The sequence below is a fragment of the Ischnura elegans genome, chromosome 5 (genome assembly GCF_921293095.1).
Source record: "Ischnura elegans chromosome 5, ioIscEleg1.1, whole genome shotgun sequence".
NCBI classification, from domain to species: domain Eukaryota; kingdom Metazoa; phylum Arthropoda; class Insecta; order Odonata; family Coenagrionidae; genus Ischnura; species Ischnura elegans.
In genome coordinates this window covers 9,826,126-9,848,846 of record NC_060250.1, presented here as the reverse complement: position 1 = coordinate 9,848,846, position 22,721 = coordinate 9,826,126, and positions in this window count along the sequence as shown.

The following is a 22,721-nucleotide window of genomic DNA, read 5'->3' as shown; positions in this document are numbered from 1 at the left end:
TTTTGAGGGGGCTCGGGCCCCATCAGGCCCCATGGAGTCGGCGCCACTGCCTACAGGAAAGCCTACAGTGATGGGCTGCCATTTCTCTCACTTCCCAGACCCGTTCTATCCGATCACCAAATGGAACGAGTCAAAATATTAGATGCTTTTCCAAATGCTAACAGCTTAAAACGGAATAAATTCTAAATGCCTTCAATGGCAAACACGGCCTACGAAATTTCGGTCTTTGTCAGTATTATGGTTTACGAATTATACAAGTGTTTGCCCTCAATGGAGTCTCCCTTCTTATATTTTCCTAAGGGAATAATATAACTTGACCAACATCATCCCTACCCAGCAATCTGACCACAAAACTGTTCATTTTCAAGGTTCTTTTTTGACGCATAATAATTGGCATTTGGTTTCTATTTACCTATTTTTATCTATTTTTCCCATCCATATGGCTCATACGGTAAAGCGAAACGTTGATAAGGCTTTTTTTATCATGTAACTTAACCCTAAATGAAATATAATTCATGTAACAACTAATTAGCCTCAGCTGCCTCAAAAATAAAAATTCGGGAATTTCTTATACTAATTTCAGAAAATACAATATTCCTTAGTTGTTAGAGAGAATTATGTTATTACTACTGCAGCTGCTTCCAAATATTTTAACTTGGTTGCCCAGAATTTAAAACCTTACTTACTTTCTCGAGAAATGTCTTGTACCCTGTAAACCGTAAACCGTACACAGCAGCTGAGTTTTCCCGTATACGAACGACACGCAGTAAGAACACTCAGCCAAACAAACTAGTTTGATTGTGCGTAATAAAATACTGATGCCATTCCTTTTCCAAAGATTGCCTAATATGCTGTAAAACTAGTTAGAGGTACCTACCCCTCGTTGAAATTCAACGTGCTTTGAGGGGTGAAATTTAGTTTCAAATCATTATATCAGTGGACTACCGTTACAGTAGGTGTAGGTAAAAGCAGAGTTCTCTAGATTGTTAGATAATAACATGGGAGTAGTGTTTATGGTGCCATCCAGAGAACTCTGTTTTTAGAGGACATCAGTTTCGATGTTCTATATATTTTTAATGCATGCGTACGCCTGGTTGCAAATCAAGATTCTATAATAGTTGAAATGGAAGAAAAATACATAAATTTGGATCAAAAAATACAATAATCAGAAGAAAATTATTCGTATGGAAAAGTGAATACAATAATTGACTACGGCATTGCATCCCTCGACCAACGATACAAATTTTTATTCAATACTTCGAGTATAAGTAATTTAAAAACATAAAAGAAAAAAGGTCTACACGGAATTAAAAAAGTTAACATTAATGGGATCAACAATACCCCAAAACATTTTTATCGCAAAAACCCTTTGTTAGTACCTTTATACATGACACAATAAATATATTCTCAAAATTTCGTAACTGTATCTTGAGTAGTTTTGTACGTGCGTTGATTAGTGAGAGAATCAATCAGTCAGGATTAGCTGATTCATATATGTTTAAGAAATAATCAGCCCTTGATCACATAAACGATAGTTTATCATTTAATGTCACTCGTTATTTCCACAAATAGTATAGATACGGGCGTGTTAAATGAATTTTCCAGGGCTCGTTAAATGCAAATTCTGGATTTTACTCCACGCCAACGGATTCGCTTTAGAGGAAGGAGAATATTTCTTTTCGCTCGCGCAATGATTCGTTCCTTTGAAACGTTCAAACCCTAGCGACCTTTGGTCCTCTTTGATCAGCTTACATCCGCACACAATCTCCCTCTCGTCCAGAAAGAAAGACTTTCACCCATTTCACTTCGCCCTTACTTATCACATTCCTTTGACTCACCTCAAGGACCCCTCCACCTTTCTCCATCCGTCTGAGCAAAGCCAGGATGAGGTCCAGCATTCAAACGGTGTTCATCAAAGGGCGGCCTTCCCTTCCTCACCACCTGCAAAGAGAGCATTCGATAGGTATATGTGAGAACCGGAGTCGACAGCGAAAATTCCGCCGTAATACACGCTTTCACTAATGCTGTCTCAACTGGGGGCCCTAATACTCCAATCGTTGAAGCTGAAAACCAGCCGTAACCTCCGAATTTCATTGAAAATAAACCAATCGACATGATATTGTGCACACCATGAACCACCAAGTCAACAAGTATTAGTGGCATTGATTGACGCTTCTACCTCGGAGGTGTAATTTTTCTCAAAGTAACACACGATTGAAAATTTTCTATTCAAGCACAAAAAAACTTTGAGGTCATCACACCCGTGATATCAATTCTATTTCCGATATATAACAACTTATCCATCGATTCAATCGTTCGCCTAAAAAATTCCCTTTCACCAGCCAAATCTCGCATTGTATTCCACTTTGATCTCCTCTTTAAAAAGGCTCTCTTTTTATTATATAAGCTAGTTTTCATTGTATATATCTTTTTATAGGAGTAGTGCTTTTAGTCATTCGTGGAAAGTCATGTGAAAACATGTTTTTGCATAAAATTGCTAAGTTTTCATTCGTGAATAAGTCAAGAAGCAAATTTATCAAAAGCATAAACTTGCTTTGAAAGATAAGATATTTTTGTTTGTCTGTTTCTGCCACATATATCGGATGGGAGCCTCACCAAGAGACCGCTCTTTTGGGGAGTCTAATTTCATTCAATAGGGTGGTTTCCTGTTATTTATTTATTGCCTAAATCGAAAGATTATTATTACTCCTGGAGTAAGCATTTCACGCTTTTAGATTTTTAAGTGACGATAACTATTTTTTGCGATTAAATGAAAAGTGAAAATTTTCAAGCGCGCAAAAACGAGACGGCTAAGTATGAATGCTGGGAAAACTCCGGGTGACGTCATTCTGGTTCCCGCTGTCACTGTGTGAGGTGACCTTGGGGCGAAGCTCTGAGCGCTGATACGACGCAGGATGCTAGCAGGTAGCAGAGTACCCTGCTAGCAGGTAGCGCTTGGCTTAAATAAGGATTACTAATACCTTATCAAACGAAGGAAACTTTTCGACCAAAGGCAGTTTTAATAGGTAATTATTAAAAAATGTTTCCCTGAGCTCTGTGCCTCATGCATGCATTGGTAATCTCAGACGGTGTAAAAATCTTATCTACCCCTATACTACCTAAAATTGACCATTGCCATTCGTCTAAACTGGGATTTCTAAAACCAAATAATTTGTGTATTATGAATACACTAATAGTGGGTAACGAATCGCAATCAATGCCTTTCGTTTTCTTTGATGAAAGAAAACTACCCTATTACAGCTGATGCTTATTGTATGTTATGCATTGTGTGAATCAATGAAATAGTGTTATAAATTTTTATTGCTATAACAATAAATTGTGATGATGGAACAAAAGTAGTTGGAATATAGGTCACGAAAAATATCACCAGCAAAAAAATATCCAAAACATTCGCTACGTTTTGTGGTACGATTAACTGGTACCTCAACTAAAACCGATAATCCTCTTCACAATACAAAATCCCACGCACTGGGGATTCAGTTGAAAATCACTGCCCGGTTGCGGGAAAACGACCAGGTAAGCATGGCATCCTTATGAAATGAGTGATTAGCATCGATGGGTGTATATATAAAATACAGCACAAGGCGCACCTGATGCACAATTGGACGGATGCGTGAGAACGCATGGATAATTCAGGAATTCATTGACCACGATGGAGCGTTTCCTCAGTGAAGAGCTCTTTCACGGTTTACTATTACTATCGTGGGGTTTTATCCGTTGAGTGAACGGAGCCAGATAATAAATACTTGAACAAACTTTGTGAGAGGAATTTTAGTTCGCGATTAACCTCATCCCTGAGCGGAGCAGAGATTCTGAAAACACTCGAAATTTGACTGATGTTTATCCCAACGCAAAAATGCTACACTCAACCCTTCAATGAGTATCCCATTTTTTACTTACACCGAATATTTTTTTATCTGTTTGAAGGGCTATCATCAGCTTAAAACTATGGTGCAAAACAAAACTATGAGCAACCTTGGTAAAGTCGGTGTAGGAAAAGAAAAAAAAAGCATTCAGGAATTATTCCTAGTTTTTTCATCGGGTCATCCATAGCCAACGTTTCAATACTTGACTGGCGTTGTCGACGCTTATAAAACCTGACCCGGTGAAGAACTGCAGAATAATTATTTGCAACAAATTCACCCAGAAAAACCTACAATCGAAATTTTTAAATATATTGTACGTCATGATAACCTTACCGAATAAATAGGCACCTTGCTAAAAATCAGGTTGTTTTTTAGTGTCCTAACGAACCAAAAACAATCTTTTCACGGCACAATACATAGCTTTAGGCAGAAAAAAGAACGTTAGGCCATCAGTAATAACCAAAGGTAATGAGTCGTTTACTATAAAAGTAATATGTCTCCTTCACCACTGTAGTAAAAAGGATATAATAAAAAAGGATATTTATTGAGGCTCAAATTGTCCTTACACAAGATAAAACAAATAGAAAATGATTTTATGGTAACAAAAATATTTGTAATTCCTTCCGCATCCCTAAATCAGCGGAGTAGTCAGTAAACGATTAATCCGATTCACTTTATTCTCGTCTTACTTCATTGGTTGAAATGTGAAAAAAAGAACCATCGATGTAAGACTCTTAAAAGCCAAAAGCGCATTCTCAAGAAACTCGTTGAACGATTCCTGGCCTAATTTAGTACAGAAAACTATCAAATATTCACCAATTGACTCAGTCAAAGTAGCAATTATGAAATCAATTGGCTGTAATTTAGCTGAATAAATATATCTGTGCTATATTATTTGTTGCACGAAGTCGAATTACACCAATTCCGACTGTTTAAAATGAAATTCAACTACTAATGCTACAACTTTGCATATTCTAGATGATATTGGCGTATTAATCATTTAATCTGAAGTTTCCAGAAGTCGAATCGCATACGAATGAATGTATGTGAGGTAAAATACTTACTTTTTCTAGCTCTGATGTTACTCCAAGTTGTTATGAATTCATGGGGGTATCGCCATCCTTTTTTCCACATTTCCAATGCTCCCCCTGCCTCTTGAACGCCACTTCTCTTCGAGAATCTTCCGCCGCACATATCCTACCCCTTCTTCCCCGCTATTTCTCAATCTCTTCCCAATACTATTCCCCCATTCCTCCAAACCCTCCCCCTCTACACCATTACCCCTTTGGCAGTCGCATAAAACTTCCCTTAATCCCCCTTACCCGACACACACAACCTTAACTCAAACTCCCCAGACCCTTTTTCAATCTTCGCCCGCACTATACTTCAAAAGGCTAGAATCTTCCTCCTCCTCCTATCCACCCACTGACTCCTTCCCCGCCCACTTTTAATAGCCACAAGCCCTTCCCTACTCTGTCTCTGCTCTACTCACGACTTTACACAGTCGAGAGCATAAGAAGACGCATCACACATCCGCTAGGCTAGACGCCATTCGAGACTAATCGTGAAGTTCGCGGGTTCGAATCCCGCCTCGGTACGTTGCGCCCAACAGGACATCATGAAAGGAGGCCCAAGAACATGCTGGTTTAGCGCCATATCTGTTTCCGTTTCGCGCGCGTTTTATTCGCTGGCCCAACTAGGCAGCCGTATCTCGTTCAGAGTGACTTTCGCCATTAACCGCAATGGAAGTGGTCTTTTTCAGTTGGAAATTGTCTCGCATGCGTTAAATGTGAGGTTTATATGATTTATTGGCTCAGTTTCGTATTACCGCTGCGTACGTGTTCGTGATAAGTGGATACAGATGGCTGGTAGCGCCTCGAGCGGCGATTTTGATATCTGATGTTAATACGTTCGGAGCGACAACAATTCTAGCTGTAGACTTGAGAATCCTCTGATGTAATATTCGTGGTTACGCCTGTCCAGGACATTGGCGTTCCTACGCAGTTGTTCACTACATTCCCCCGCTGTCTCGAGGTCTTGAATGCGCTGTTTTGGGACGGTGAAGATAAGTAAGTAAAATAATAAATACTTTCCATTTTTTTTGCTGTCACTTTTGCATTTTTGATGATTATAAAGTACCAGTGATGGAAATTTTCCTGTATTTTAGAAGCAAAATTTTGCCTCAGAATTTTTCTCAGGGACAGAAGTTTCCTCTAGATGGTGGCATGGTATTTGGAGGAGGCGACCGATGGCTGAGGTCATTTGCGGCAACAGGGAAGGGTGGGGAAGGAAGGGAGGAGAGAAACCATGCCTCCTCTTAGCGAAAGCCGCCAAGGAGACCACGCTTAACGTCCCATCCGACGGACGGAGAACTGTTTTTGAAGTGCCCTCCACAAAGCACTTGGACATGGATCGGGCAGTCCCTAAAAATCACTGCCACCACTGGGATATGAAACCAGACCAACAAGATGGAAGTCTTCAGTCAAGCCACCATAGCAATCCGATCTCCTTTTTAAACTAGAGACACAGGTAAGTGTTTAAAAACTAGAATATTTCAATGTGATGGCGTAATTTTCCAATGAGCAATGCGACATTAAAAAGACAAATTACGTCCGGTTAAGTGGCGTTTGTGCGTCCTATCCTAAGGGCTTTTTCTGTGACTGAACGTTGCACAAGGGAATTCGCCAATTTGTATTCAATTACGTTTAATTTTTCTGGTAACCATGAAGTGCACGAACAGGAAAAGATACCTCAGTTAAATTATTGTTCAATAAGTTGTTAAAATTAAGCCAAATGACCGATGCCCATACCGCCCATATATTCCCAAGAGTCAATCTCCCAACTTGTAAATGATTTCACGCCCAGACTCGTGGCAACCAATGATACACTAATTAAGGATATTTGGAATTATGATCCCATAGCTCCAATATCATCCATACCACCTAATCAAGTTATTCTTCTGTGATTATTTCCTTCTGCTAGTTATTATGTGTAAAGTGATGAATATGCTTATTATATCTGAAGTATAAAACAGAAAAAGAACAAAAAAAAACCAAAATGATGACCCAAATTGTCGCTTGCAACGAAATGGATAATAATATTAACTGAGAAATACATTAAGAAATTTTGAAAAGATAAAATTGTATAAATTAAAAAAATTCTTATAATGAACGTTACTATGGATATTTTATTAAAATATTATTCTGATCCATGTTGTCGATGCTTAATTTTTAAGCTTCTGCTTACACAAACAACACACCACTCACCCAACACAGAGAAATGCGCACCAAAGTTTTGTATTGTTAAACGGCTGGTTGGGGAGGACACGGTTTACCGGTAGGTACCGCTTTGATCGTGCCAGTGCATGCGGATGTCGTGACGTGTCAAAACATGAGAGGGATAAAGAAGGCATAATAATTACCAAAAGTAGCAGAAAATATTTCATGGATATCAAACAAATGCTGTTATATATTCTAAAGTCGTTACATCTAACCTGTTACATTCTATGGATATTCAGCAGTAATATCCATACGGAGTTATCCAGGTAACATTCATGAAACATTTTCGAGCAATAGGTAATATGATGTTAGATAGAAATATTATATCCCCTATAGATAGGAAATATCAATGTTATCTATTGAAAATTGATTTATAATCACGATTATTCTATTTTTACTATGTAAAATTATGTATTTAAAGGGTTAGTGGCAGGGGCCTACGAGACGACATGTATTTTTCATGAATACCTAAAAGTGGGAACTTCGGATTTCTCTGGATTACGAAACAGGGTTGTGTGGATATGCTGGATATCTAATTGATATTAAAGCAGTTATTTTGTAATATTAAATGGATGTTACCTGCTACCGAGGTGCGATAGGTATTGGAACAACTAAGGAAGGTTAACACGGGATATTTATCTGAAATTCCTCCCCCATTTCCCTTCCCACACTCTATATCCATCTTTTGATCTGCCAACGGCCGATAAATTATCCTACACTAGCTATCCATGAACACCGCAACCTCTTTCCGTCCCTCGCTTGCTTATCCAACATTCTTCCCCATATCACAATCCCAAGCACTCCCACTCAAATTGTGATTTACTCCGTCCACACCTTCATCTCATCCAACATCATTTAAAGCGCTGAGAACGTTACCCTTTCTTCCTATCCTAACATATAATTTCCTTCCCATAATCATCTCGAACTGCTTTCGTCAACGATTTACTCTCATCCCCCTACGGCAGCGTCCGTGTTTGCGGTCAGCAACACGCTTTTTCGAGTCATACCACTACTTTCTTAACGCACCCAAACACTGAGCTCTTAAATTTAATTTAATGCAGTCATCCCATCCCCTTGTGAGGTCACAAAATCATTGCCCATCTGGAAATCTTGAGAAGGACCAATGGAATTTCGATCATTTAAATACATTGGGAAATCGCTCAGCTTGGAGTTTTTTGTTCATATCCTATGATTCGGATGATGCTTTGACTGGATAGAAAAGTACTTGGATCCAAAATTCACTGTACCTTCAATAGAATTTTTCCCATTTCGTGTAATAAATGGGAGTAGAATATTTTTGGTGACCGCGTACTGGCCTCCCGCGGCGACCATGGCTCGCGAGCAGCAATCAGCGCCCCCCCACCTGAATGTTTTGAATTACTCGCTCGTGGCTGTCTTATTGTTAGGTAAGCCCTATCGTCAATTAGCCGAATCAACTTTCCATTCCTCATAACCAAATTCCCACAGTTTCCAGTTCTGTTCATTGATCTTACATTACAATGGATTCCATATCTATAATTATCAAATCCTTTAGAAGCATAAACGTTTCCATTGACAACGCTATACCGCTACATATATTATTCCAATGACTCAATTAAACTCAATAGCCGAATACTTCACTACTATGACTGGAGATTACTGGAGATTCCAGCGAGAATCGAGTTAGATTTAATTTCCGTGAAAATTTCCAAAATAAGCTCTCATTTCATCCTACCGTATGACGATCAACACATTGAGCTTTGAATGTTAGATGTTTTGGGAAATTGATTATTCAGGAAGTTTTTTGCATAAATCCTTGGGCTACACATCAAACTCAAGCTCTGGAATGTAAGTTCTATAGTGACGAATATACTTTGGATGCAGTTGCTGGAAAATATTATAAACCAGAGTTACAAAAGCGAGTCCGAACGATGACATTGGAAAAACGAGTCTGAAAGTGCACTGGCTCACTCTGCGGTACCACTAAAGGTAGTTGGTTGGGAGGGGTGAGGATAGAGCTCACCCAAGACTGAGTCGTAGGAGAGAAATTCCACACATTTAGGGTAAGGGTGGGCGTTCTCTTCCATGAGCCACCTTCGAGGACTGTTGCTTGGGTTTGCACGGAATTCGAACCCGTGACACTCCGATCGGTGGCCTAAACCACAACCCGCTGTGTCACAACAACCATCCCCAGTCAGGACATTAATTTAAAATAATCTAGTCCTCTAATTGGGGAATTATTAATATTATTAAATTATTCCGCCGATTTGGTAGGTTTGAATAAATTATTTGAGAAGTAATCTGGCAGTGTCCCTTCCCCTCGTGGAATTCTCTCTTCAATTCACAATAATGCCCACTCCTCCTTACTATATCCAAAAATCCTATTCTCTTCCTTCCCCTCCCTCGTTTGTCAAACGTTCTACCCTCTAGCACTTTTCAACATCCCCTACCCGCTGACTACTCACTCCACCGAAACCTTCTGTCTCCTCCGTATCTCATCTTAAAGCTGCCTCTCCTCACCCACCATGTCCAGCACTTCATCGCTCCTCCTCCTCTCCGTCCACTTCACTTTCTCTATCCTTCGCCACACCCACATCTCGAAAAGGTCCACATTTCCGCACCGTTAAGCTCTGCATTCCAGGTCAAACTCTCCATTATCCTTTCCTCTAAACGCATTATATACAAGTATCCTCTCATAAGCTCCTCCTTGTTCATGAACGCTTCCTTTGCAAACGCAATTCACATCCTGATGTCCCTAGCGCTTTACCCTTTTTCCTCCGTTATGTCCACATAGTTCGACTGCACTACCTTCTCAAGTTTTCGCCCGCCTACTTTCATCTCGAGTCTCACATTCCTCGCTCACGATTCTTTAAAAAAACCACATAACATTGGTCTTCTTGTGTTCAACCCTTAACCCACACTCCCAGCAACGCTTGTCTAACTCAGCAATACAGCCTGCTGCGCCTGACTAAATAATCAATTCCTAATGGGATATAGGTGAATAAACATATACATACCATTGCGTACCACTCTCACTAGAAATAAACCACTCATGATATCGTTCTTCTAGAATGAATGAATGATTCCTTAGGGGAGAGCGCGCGCCATACCAAGCCCTAATCTGGAGCTTTAACGTCGTCGCCTTCTCCACTCCATCTCTCGGCCAGAAGCTAAACTTCTCGCGGTCGTCTCCCTCCGTACGTATCCATCGTATTCCGATAGCGCGCCAGAGTAATTAAACCGCGCTCTTTGACGATCGGGGTGTGCGCCTGAGTGGCATTTCGCGACCACATTACTCCCACGGAGCAAAACATCGGTGCGACGACGGCACCGCCAATAAAGAGGATGGACTCATGATCCCACTCTGAAGCTCCCGGACCAACAAAACGCGATGTAAATATTACAAAAACGACGCATGATCGGTGAAGATAAATATAATCGGCCGTTACAAGTCTCAGAAGGCTAGCGCTAAAAACTTATTCACCTACGCTCCTTATGCGGAAGGATTCATGGCTTTAATAGTGCAAACAATCTATGTTGAACATTTGAATGAAGCATTTAAAGTGGAGAGGATCAGGTAAAATCACTTTCTTAAGTACCTACGCATGAATATCATGACGATCCTAGTAACAATGAGTAGTGCGACATTCTTTAAAAACTGTTTTAATAATAACTTATGCAAATTAAATTTCACTGATTTCATTCCCTTGAGGTTATATTTCCAGTATTGAAATGTAGAAATATCGTATAATAAATCCTTTAAGAGAACACCTTGTCCAATTAACTTATTTCTCATCAACTATAGTCTTCAATTAAATTGTTCCAGCATACTTATAAGTATGAATGAATTATAAAGAGTTATCCTACGAGTAGAAAATAAAAAAATACTCCAAATTCGAGTTTCCGACAACTTTATCTTCTTTTTGAGGTGAATATGCGTTTGGATGGCAGTTAAGAAATGCAAGAATGGCTTCTTCTTAAGTCAAACGATGTCATCAGAGATTTCGTGCTCGATGGACATAGGCCAACGCTATATCTGCTCTAATGTTAAGAAAGCTTTCGACACTGTACCTCACAACAAACTTTTATACAAATTACAGTCATGCGGATTAAACGAAACAGTTGTAAACTGGATACGCGACTTCCTCAGAGATCGTAAACAAAAAGTAGTTCTTAACGGAATTAGCTCTGATGTTGTAAAAGTTACATCAGGTGTTCCACAAGGAAGCGTAATCGGCCCCCTGTTGTTCATTATATACATTAACGATCTGTGCTCCCGCATTAGCAGTAAAATACGTTTATTTGCTGACGACGCTGTCATCTATCGCGAAATTAGTGATCACTCTGACTATGGAAATCTATCATCGGACTTAAACAACGTTCATTTGTGGAGTCAAGAGTGGGGACTCGAACTTAATCTGAGCAAATGCATGGCAGTACATTTTTTGCGGAATTCGTCCAACACTAACAATGTTTATGCAGTGGATGGCATTAACATAAAGGCAACAGACGAAGTGAAGTACCTGGGAGTTACGATAACCTCGAACCTCACGTGGGGAACTCATACAAAGAATATTTGCGGCATAGCCCTGAAGAAATTAGGATACGTCAAGCGTATTGTGGGAAGATTTTCGGACGAGAAAGTAAAAGAAAGGTGCTATTTCGCTCTCGTCCGACCGCACCTTGAATATGCAGCGAGTGTATGGGATCCAGTGCAGAAAGACTTAATCCGCGAACTGAATAAGATACAAAGGAAGGCTGCGCGTTTCGTCAAAAACCGCTACGGGCGTACAGACAGTGTTACCCAGATGTTAAGCGAATTAGGCTGGGAGCCGTTGGAGACTCGGAGGCTGCGCGCTAGGCTTAGATTGCTTGAACAATTAAGAATGGATATATTTAAGAGCGACACAGAGAATATAATCTTAGAGCCACACTATATTTCCAGGTCCGACAGAAGCGATAAATTAAGAGAGATTTTTAGCCGAACGGATAGATATAAGAATTCGTTTTTCCCCCGAACAATAAAGGACTTTAATAAACGCTTGTCCCAACCTCGTTAGAGCACTTCTTCTTTTTTTTTTAATAGCTGTAAACGGCTGGTGTCCTAACACCCCCTGCCACACGCCTTTTAGGCGGCTTGCGGGGTATTATGTAGATGTAGATGTAGATGAATGTTATAACCGATATATCGTACGACTATACATCATTGGGAATTAAGTATTATGTAGGTGAGCTCATGTATCATGGCGATATCATGTATTTATCTATTTCGTCTGAAAAAAATTATCATGGTAGCGGCCATATACTTTTATATTTGGATATTTATGGAAAGCATGAAGAAACTGCAGCTGATGCACCAAATTGAATTGAAAAATATTTTCATATTATGTTGATGGACCCACACATTTCACTATTCATTTCTGGTGGCATGTCGAACCTACATTTTGTGCGACTCTTTCCATGTTTTGATACCATTTTGTGGTTTGTGACTCGGATATTAAGTTAGCAAATTAAAAGTGACTGGATATTCCTCACCAATCCTTTTTATCACTTCACTGCTGGTTTCAATACATTTTGTACTAGAGGGACTGGTGCAAATGTGGAAGCTTGTTGGTAACGTAGAGGCATGACCTTTAGGGCTTGGGAAGTACTGTAGACTAGCGGTGACCGCATCAACTTCTTGGCCTGCTTTTTTAGTAAGCCTCTTTAGTAAGGAAACGTTTCCACATTTCCCTCACCTGAAGGTGTTCTGTCAACTACACCACCTTTTCGCCAGTTTCAGAAGCCGATGAAGATTATTGGCCCCAATCCCAAGTGTAAATGGGTAAATTGGGATATCTATGATAAAAGCGATTGTTTCCGTAGGAGAAAAGAAGAACATACTTTGTGCTCCAGTTTTGAAAATGAGAACTACACTTGTGACTTCTGCAAGTGAACATTTTATTGAAAATTGCTATTTTTAATGCTTTTGCGTTGATTTTTCAATGAATAAAAAGCAGATGATCTGATAGTTCACTTTGCTATAGTATTATATTCAGAATACAAACGTTTCCACATTACCAGCACATTTTGAAAATCTAATCAAAGTGTCAATTTATAATTTAGGTACTAATATTTTTACGAAGTTAATGATTAATTTAGCATAAAACCAAGAGCGGTTATAAAGGGTAGTATCTCAGTGAGTTTTTTCATGCATTTATAAAAATTCCACTGGAAAACAAGCTAGTTATACCATAATTGAAAACAGGGTTCCCATTTTTGCACCACTCCCTCTATCTACAGGTGTATATAAAAAACACTCACATACAATTTATAGGAACCGGTCGTAAAGTGGATTTTCAGTATTTGTCACTAATTAACAGTGAGTTTGAATTTACTGATATGCTAGAATTCCATCATATTAATCATTAATGCTGGGTATCAATTTTTAATGCTAATGGTATTCCATTTTTGCTCGAATCGAACTTGTGCGGCATTGTTCAAGTACAGATATAATCTGAATCATGTAGGTCTTTCGCCTTCGCATGTTCCTTTCCACTGTCTCTCCCTCGTCGCCAGGGCATTTCCCAGAATGCGCCATTTCCACCCCGCCCTCTACTCTGAGTAATCTCTTGAAGATAACAATATTTCGTGGCCGGACCTCCGAAGGAACGCCCCTGCGACTACTTCAATCTCCCCACACCAGGAGGCGCCTCCTTCCGCATTGTTTCCCATTGTCCTTCCCATTTCCACGTCTCAACACTCTATATTCTCTCCAAACCGAGTGAACGTAGTTTATTCTTTGATTTGAGAAAAAAATCGGTAGAGGTCGAGTATAAGTTACCAGATTCCAGTCGTTTCGATAGAAACTTAAGGCTCTTCATTCTTCTTACCCTCGGCATTACAAATAGATTCCGAATGCGTACACACAGACATTAATTTAGCAATAGCCCTGGCGCCCACAATGCGTTATATCTATATTTCTGCGGTCACAATGTTTCTTGGACTGCTTGAGCATAAACACGTGCGCATGGCTACTGGCAAGAGACTTGAGGCCGGGTTATAAAAAATCAGCAATAACTTTAGATAAGGCAATAAATTATAAGTCGGCTAAAGAGCTTTGGGGAGTTGATAGAAAACATTAGCGTGAATTCAACGCAGTCTACAATTCTTCTGAAGAACTACCTCTAAAATTCCGCACACACGGCGCTGATGTTGAAATGATTTAAGTTGAGATGATTTGGGCGAAAAATATGACATGCTGATGAAAAATTGTATTATTCCCGTAAATGAACCAAACGCAATCATAAGAAATGAAAGGTTTTTCACCTGTCCACGTAGCAAAGATTTCTTGCTTTCAACCACGCATTGAGGAATTATGCTTTTCTGAAGCAAATAATGCATTTATCTTCGACGAATTAACAGAAAAACGGTTAAATAGAAACTATCAGGTATTATACAATCTGTTTGGAGACAATTTGATAGTGGTATTATCAAAAGCCAAGATGTAGGATTGAATAAAAATATTCCTAATCAGCAAATGATATGATCTCGGAGGGAAGAAGACCAAGAAGAAAAGCGAAGAAAAGGTGGATGGATAAAATAAATGAAGGCGTGCAACAAATGGAAGCCCGGGAAGATGATTGGAGGGAAGTGTGTGGACAGAAGGGAAAAGAGAGGGAGTCTTGGCTCTGACGTCGCGCCATCCATTGCAAGAATAAAAATAAATCAAAATTGTAAATAGATCGTGTAAAGCAAAAAATAAGGCATTTGTCATATTAGCCAAATTTATTCATTCTTTAATGACTTAGTATTTTAAAAATTCATGCGTATTCTAATATTACTTCTCCTCGGCAATTATCAGCCTCTACCCACGATGGAAAGAGTGTTCCAACACTTTTGTTCATATCCCCAACAGAAATAATTGCATATGTTCCAAGAAGAGTCTCATTAATATACCTACTCTCAGTTATTGTATCAGAAAGCTGCGATATTAATGATAATATTGGATAGCAAAAAGCAATTTTGAAATCATGTCTTATAAAGACTAAAGATTAAATTTTTCTAAAACATCAAAACAGAGAATAAGGAATATTATTACCTAATAGATGACATACAGTACTCCGGCTATTTATTTACAAGTATACCTCGAGAACTTTCCGCTTGTATAGTCAGAAAACCTCATCTCCACAAGTCTAGCGTACGACCCGGATTAACGTAAATGTTACAGATCTCTTTTCCTAAGCTGTACTTGCAAAATTCATTTTTTTTAATGAAATTTGAATCCTCTACATAAAATTCTCATGTGGCATAACTCCACAAAATCAAAGTTCCCGATGTTATTACCTCTTCTTCCACACAAACCCAGCATTATCTCGCCGTTCACCGTCTTCGTAAGCCTTGTAAGACCTAAGTAACCTTGAGTAATCCTATTCTAATATATTGATGTTCTTTTCAATTGAAGATTTAATTATTTGCTCGAAAAGAAATATAAAAAATATTCCGATTCACTTTTGAACATTTTATCATGGTAGTGCTAATAAACAAGTATCTATGTCCAAACAGTTAAATAGTGTAGGGTGATTTAATGTTAGAGGCGGCAAACTAAAATTAATCTCGAAAACTCATAAATATAATGGAAAAATTAAAGAGTTATTCATCATCACAGAAGAAAATGAATTTATAATGCCCATTAGCATATTTCATTGCAAACGAAACATAATTAAACAGGTAGAGAGATTGTGGTTTATTTATATATTTAGGCCTTAACGTTGGGAGTTCCAGATTTATGCCCAAAGGTTGGGTGGCTTGTTTTTCCTAGAACACTACGCAGGTTGCCACTACACATATAGCGTATTTCTTTGTAAATTAAAAAATGACTACATTAGTTTATTTTATTTCCAACAAATACAAAACCTTATCACCTCCAATCCTAACTGGCCGTTTTTTAAGATGAAAGAGCTGTTGATTGGACGGCAATGTAAAGGTTATGATGAAAAGACTAGAGAAATATCTGATCGGCAGAGTAGGAATTTACGGTGAGGAAACATGGCCACTTAGTGAGAAGGACGAGAAAAACTCGAGGCCTAAGACATCTGAATATGGAGGAGAATGGAAGAGGTGAAGAAATTATATAAGAGGAGGAATGTGCTGATGGTCAGTGGAAAAAGATTAATAATGGGATAATACGGTAATCATTAACAATGCTGTTAACTTTGCTAATAAAATATGGTTTAGGAAATAAGGAAATTGGCAACAGCAAGTAAAAGGGTTGAGAGTTACGGGTTATTTGAGTGAATTTCGAACAAGATTCGGCAGTGTCGTACTGTACATGCCGAGGTTTCAGCTACTTTACCGGAGAAGGTGAGTAACAAGAGCCTATTTGAAATGAACAATGTGGGCTTCGGTGACCAATGGATAACTGCCGATAAAATGTTCGTTGGTTTTAGGTGAAATCATTCAAGGCATCGCATCGCACTCCACGAGGCATCATTATCTAATATCGAAATGAAAACTAAAATTTAACGTGACATACCAAAACACCTACTCCTTGTCCTGAATGCAATATACTTTTATTGATTAACAATTGATAACATAAAACCCTATTGACACCTAAAACACAATAAAAAATTGTCCACTTCATAACAAAAAATAATTTCTCTCGAACTACAAAGGGTTTCGTCAGCGTTTGCCTATAAAGTTACGAAAAAAGGAATACAAGATCGTTGCATGAGAATACTTAAGATGCAAAAAATACTACTAATAGATTGGCTAATATTGATTCACCATATTTTCCCCAAGCTTCCCCTTCCATGCAATCCCATCGAAACTCCCCATAAAACCCGAACCATTTCACAGAAGTGATCCGCTATCCTAATCATTACTAAAAAACCTGAAAAAAAATTTCGTATGAGGGGATGGAAAAACTAAAGCACAAAAAGATTATAGTTAACATGAAGCATGGCTTAAGGATGGTGGTAAGGTGCGAGGATACAAAAAGAGTTCACATAAATCGTAACGAAATTGGCGGATAGCATTTACCTGGGCCAAAATATCAGTTAGAGTTTTTAAAAATACCTTTCAGAAACCCTTAACAGAATAACTCGCTATAGATATAGCAATAAAAAAGACTAAATGGAGGTTGAATTAGTGGAAATGACTGCCAAATGAAGCAATCACTGTGACATAATTTTGACACGTCAGTGCGCTCATAATCAAAAACTAAATGGTGCGGTAGATACACTATTTGGCAACTTTTATTAGCGCCCCGCAAAAAAGGTCATAGCGATTACATTCATGTTCGACCTTCGCAAACATTTAACTACAAGTTACATGAGTGATAAAAGTAAGCTACCGGATAGCCTTCATGAACGTAGCTCCAGAAAAATAAATAAAATGAAAAAGTTACTCACATGTTACCAACGCACTTCAAATTCAGACAGTTCAAAATCAGAATACAATTATCTGCAGTAACGCATCGAACACTCGAAAGCTATAACTTAAGTACGCACATATTAGGAAGATTAAACCATTTAAATAATACAGTAATGGTCCCATTAAATCCATCATGCTGCAAATACGCAATGAAACCTGGTCCATTGCCGAAATAATTATCACATAATTAGTTATTTCGACTTGAATTGAAATACAGTATTGAGAAAAAACACGAGGGTTTTAAACCGAGAAAATATTTCCCTATCGTAGGTGTTATTTAAAACACTACGGTAACTTCAACATATTTTCCTCAAGGCACATTACGTTGAAACATGAACTCAGAAGACGTTATAAAATTTGGTTTTTCAAAATAAGAGTCACTCTTATAACGATAACTTCATAAATCGTATTTGCTATTGATCCTCGACTTGAGAGAATTTATACTTCACGTGTGATGGCATGAAACGTATCACCGAAAGAATAGGTTATGTACTCACCTCTTACCCCCAAGACAGCTCGCCGCGAAGTGAAGTCCAGAGAGAGCGACTTCTGACGCTCTCAGCCACATGATGAATAGCTGTGACGTCACGAATTACATTCGGATTAAATATTCTTTATTAAGTAATGAAACCCGTCAAAGTCACCGACGATCGTATACATTAGGTCCCTTCGGTGTCATCGTATTAGCGCAAGTGTAAAATATTTGTCTGGACTGCTTCCGCCGTTTCTTCGTTCGTTGAAGTCACCGTCTCATTCCGTGGGAACGAGGTTAGACGGCGATAAATACCATCTATCAACAGAAATACGAAGAAAAAAAGCGGCAGTATTTACTAAGGTAAGAGTGAACATATAATTTTGGTCAATTCCGGACTATAAAAATATCCATCTCTATCATGGCTTAAGGCGTAAAATTTTTGCCTTAGACAATGGATAGCGGAGATCGCAAATAGTGATAGTGGAGTTTGGGAATGATAAATGTTAAAAGATAAACGTTAGGAATCACATTGCGTGGTCATTTAAAAAACGTAAACGTGCTAGCATTTTTGCATGAAAATGCTCTCTAATAAAAAAACACTTAACTGCAATCACCACCAATGCTCGTGTGGCCATTGATGCATGAAAGTCATTGCCGATTACATTTTGAAGAATCACAGCTTTCCTAAAATTACAAGGAAGGAATTTTGAGCGAATGGTTGCACCGTACACCCCATGCCACACACTCTGGTGGTGGCTTGCACGATACCTCGTAGATGTAGATGTAGCTCACATTCAATTCAAGGCTTTTCATAAGCGCTTAGTGATCATAGCCAACTATTTCTTCTTTGCATCTACGCAGTATGCCGGTGAGAAAGAAATAATTTCTATAACATGGAAATATTGTATTAATTTGATAAACTAATGTCGGCAGCGTGTATATAATTTGTTTCTCATGTGAGTTCCCCACTATGTATAATCGCAGATAGAATTCCATATCACACAAATGATTTACCTCCTACCTTATGCATTATTAAAGCACAAACACAAAAAACCTCATCGGTGCCAACACATAACTTTCAAAGACATCAAATAACACAGTTTTAATAGCATCGATCAAAAGATCAATTGAATGATTAACCAGTCTAAATAATCATTCCATTGAAAATTAGAGTTCCTGTGAACGTTGATGGAATGAAGACTCGTTTATGAAATATAATAAATGTGCACTAGTGTTTATTTTTTCCTATCTACTCGCAGAGTCGTTTCCGACATAGTATTCATAAATTTGAGCCATTGCAGGGAGGAGTAAGCTGATGCCGCCGTCGTAATACGTAATATAAGAAGCCTATAAGGGATGCAATTTCTCTCCGTGAAGCCAGTCTTGATAGTTGATCTTCAACGTCGATTCGTTCTCGAGGTAAGTAATGCCATTTTATTATCTGCATTGACCAGTGTTTCACGGCAAAAAATAATAGCTTTCATAAATTAGTTGCATTTATCAATCATTAATCGTATTGAAATGGCATATTGAATAAGTTTAAACATATTGGGTTTAAATAATTTTTTAAATTTTTGTTCCTTTTTCCCGAAAATACAGTCACTGTAAAAGGAAATAATTTGTGCAATCTATGCGCCATTAAGAGCTGTGCCTTATGGAGGTTCTAAAGCACAGTATGGCTGTAGACTACAGGATAAAAACCTCAAAGATCGAATAAATTCCAACTGTGGCATTATTATGCGTGCGTACGGTAAGAAAATGTATTCTAGATATTATTTCGATAATTTCAGCTCATGTATCATGTGCTTAGGCTTCACTTTGTGAAACCACATATCTAATGTGCTAAATAAATCACTTATTTATATTCCATAGAAACTTATTGTTCCGACTCAGTGTTTCCACTAATATGTAGTGGTTTCTAGTGAACTAGTAGACCTTGACAATTACATATTAGTCGAAACCCTGGATCGGAGCAATAAAATTTTTTCATGCAACATTGCTAAGTGATTTATTTAGCACATCACCTATTGTTTATTAAACAGTTTCAAGGATTTAAATAAGTCTTTTTACATGATAATATTGCTGATTTCTTCACCGGTAACACGAAAGCGGCTGAGCCTGCAAGGATTGCTTATCAGCATTGCTTAAATCAGTGTTATTTGTCATCGTGAAATTGAGTGGAAAAGAGAGCCTTTTTAGGGGCGCATAAAACTTTACGCATGAGTCAAATGGGCGGAGAGCTTTTCTTGGTTGAATGTTCAAACGTAAACTAATGTAAGTCGTATTATAGGAAAAAACAAGGTATGTTTTCTCAGATTATGCTTCACTTTCGGAATGTAGAATTACTCTATAGTGCATGAAGAAGAAAGGGATGAGATGCTTATCTCTGGAAAACAAATCTAAGTAGTAAATAGATCCGAGAACTCATATTAGCTTGCATGGCTTGTGTTCCTGGTATCCAAGATCACTGCATTGCATATACTTTCGCGCTCATGTTTCAGCGGTGCCATGGAAAGGGGAGGGGGGAAAGCATATTTACATTACCCCCCCACTAAATACGTTTCTCACCTCAACCCACTTTTTTCTCGCGATGATTCAGTTTTTCCATTCCCTCTCTCCTCACTTTTACTCAACCCAAGTCAACTCAGCTTGCAAACAACCTGCACCACAGGACACTTTCATTGAGTTTTAACCGTTAAGAATGACGACGCAAAAGCGTTGAATCTTTTAAAGAGTAAAGAAATGTACTTCAGTTTGCGAAGAGTAGAACTTGTTCCATGGCATCGTAAATAATGAAGATCAAATGGATCGACCGAGTTAGTAACGAGGAAGTCCTAAGAAGAGTAGGAGAGAAGAGAAGCCTTGGCAAGAAGACGGAACAGCCTTATAGGCCACATCTTGAGACATGATGGCCTGATGAAGACAATCGTCGAGGGACATGTGGAAGGCAAGAATGGAAAAGGAAGACCTCGAACAAAATATATGGAACAAGTGAAGAGAGATGTGAAAGAGAAGAAATACGTAGGTGTGAAAAGATTAGCTGAAAGGAGAATAGAGTGGAGAGCTGCGTCAAAACAATCCTAGGATTACTGACAAATGATGATGATGATGATCGTAAATAAACGAGGTCGAGTCTGAAACAATTCCTAATCTAGTCACGCAGAAGAATGATATATAAGTACACTATTAATATCAATTGAACTAAACTGGAAATAGTATTTTTTTCAATTCTGTACCGCGGCATCACAAAATTAAACAATAAACCCAGAATTAACAGAAAATATACATTTTTAAAATGCCTCTGCCTGATGTAAAAGAATTAACATCCTCTTATAATATGTCATTACGGAGCGAGATAAGAAAGCCATCTTAAGTATTAGAAAATCATCCACTTATCACTATTGTCGGTGAAATCGAATAAAGACCCGGTCAAATGGTCTTAATTGCCGAAATCACCACCTCACAAGGGCTAGCACGACAATGTTTCGAGAGCGCAGTGGGAAGAGGGGCGAAGCTTACCCTCAAAACCCAACTTCTACGTTCCTCACGTTAGCCATCTTTTTTCAAGTTGAGATTCATCTCTATTCTCTGCTACCCAATATTGACTCACAGTCAGTCCCAATCAACTCGGTATGAACAAATTTAATCTTTCTTATAGTTTTAACTAACCGTTTAACCGTTAATAATGGTGCAAGACTGCTGAATCCTTTAGTGCGTAAAATATATGATTTCGGAGATTTCGAAGGTTATGCGTATCCCATAGAACTTACTTAAGTAGAACCTATAACGATTAGTGTATTTTTCACGAAGAAGTAAGGGGGCAAATATTAAAATTTATATCGATGAACTAATTTTGCCATTCTATTTTTTTTCTCAATTCTCTTCCATGAATGCACAAAATCACGCACTAATGCCCAATACCACAGAATTTTTTTAATAAAAAAACACCGCCTAGAGTAAAAGAATTTGCATCCTTGTCAGAAAATGTGGGTGCAACATCTGGTTTTGTTTAAAAAAAACAACTCAAAATGTTTAAGCTTCACATCGCGTGCAAGAGGAGATGGCTCCCTACCTTTCATCTGATGACATGTCCATCGGCGGCAGAGCTCAGCTGTCCATCGGCGACCAAAACACACATATTCACACACACTTCACATTCAACACACTACTGACTATGAATTTTTCCATGAAAACTCAACTTTTTCACTCCACTTTATACTTTGATGACCAATCGCTTTTTCTATCGGGTAACACAGTATTCACATTATTTCCTTGAGACAAGCATTTTTCTGACAGTGTGGCCGATACTGTGTGTAGATGACGACTTGAAAGGAAGCGATGAAAGCTTCTTTTTACACCCGTATTTTCATCCAATTGGTTGATTATTGGAATTATTCACTCCTTTCTTGTAAAATCTGGAAAACAAGAAATGTTCATTAAGCTTTAACCCCAAAATTTAATTGCACCGACGACAATATGCACCCATGTAATGAAAAGAAGGAATTGTTACAGCGTAAATGCATGTAGTGCATGCAAAGAGAAGTCATACCTTTAAAAAAACCTGTTCCTATAATAAATTATCTATTAAAAGTTAATAAATATTTGTGAACTGGTTCTATGAAAGGAAACTTGTGCGAAATGGTGACCCAAATTCGAAGAGGCTCAATTTTGTGATCATACATTCGTAAA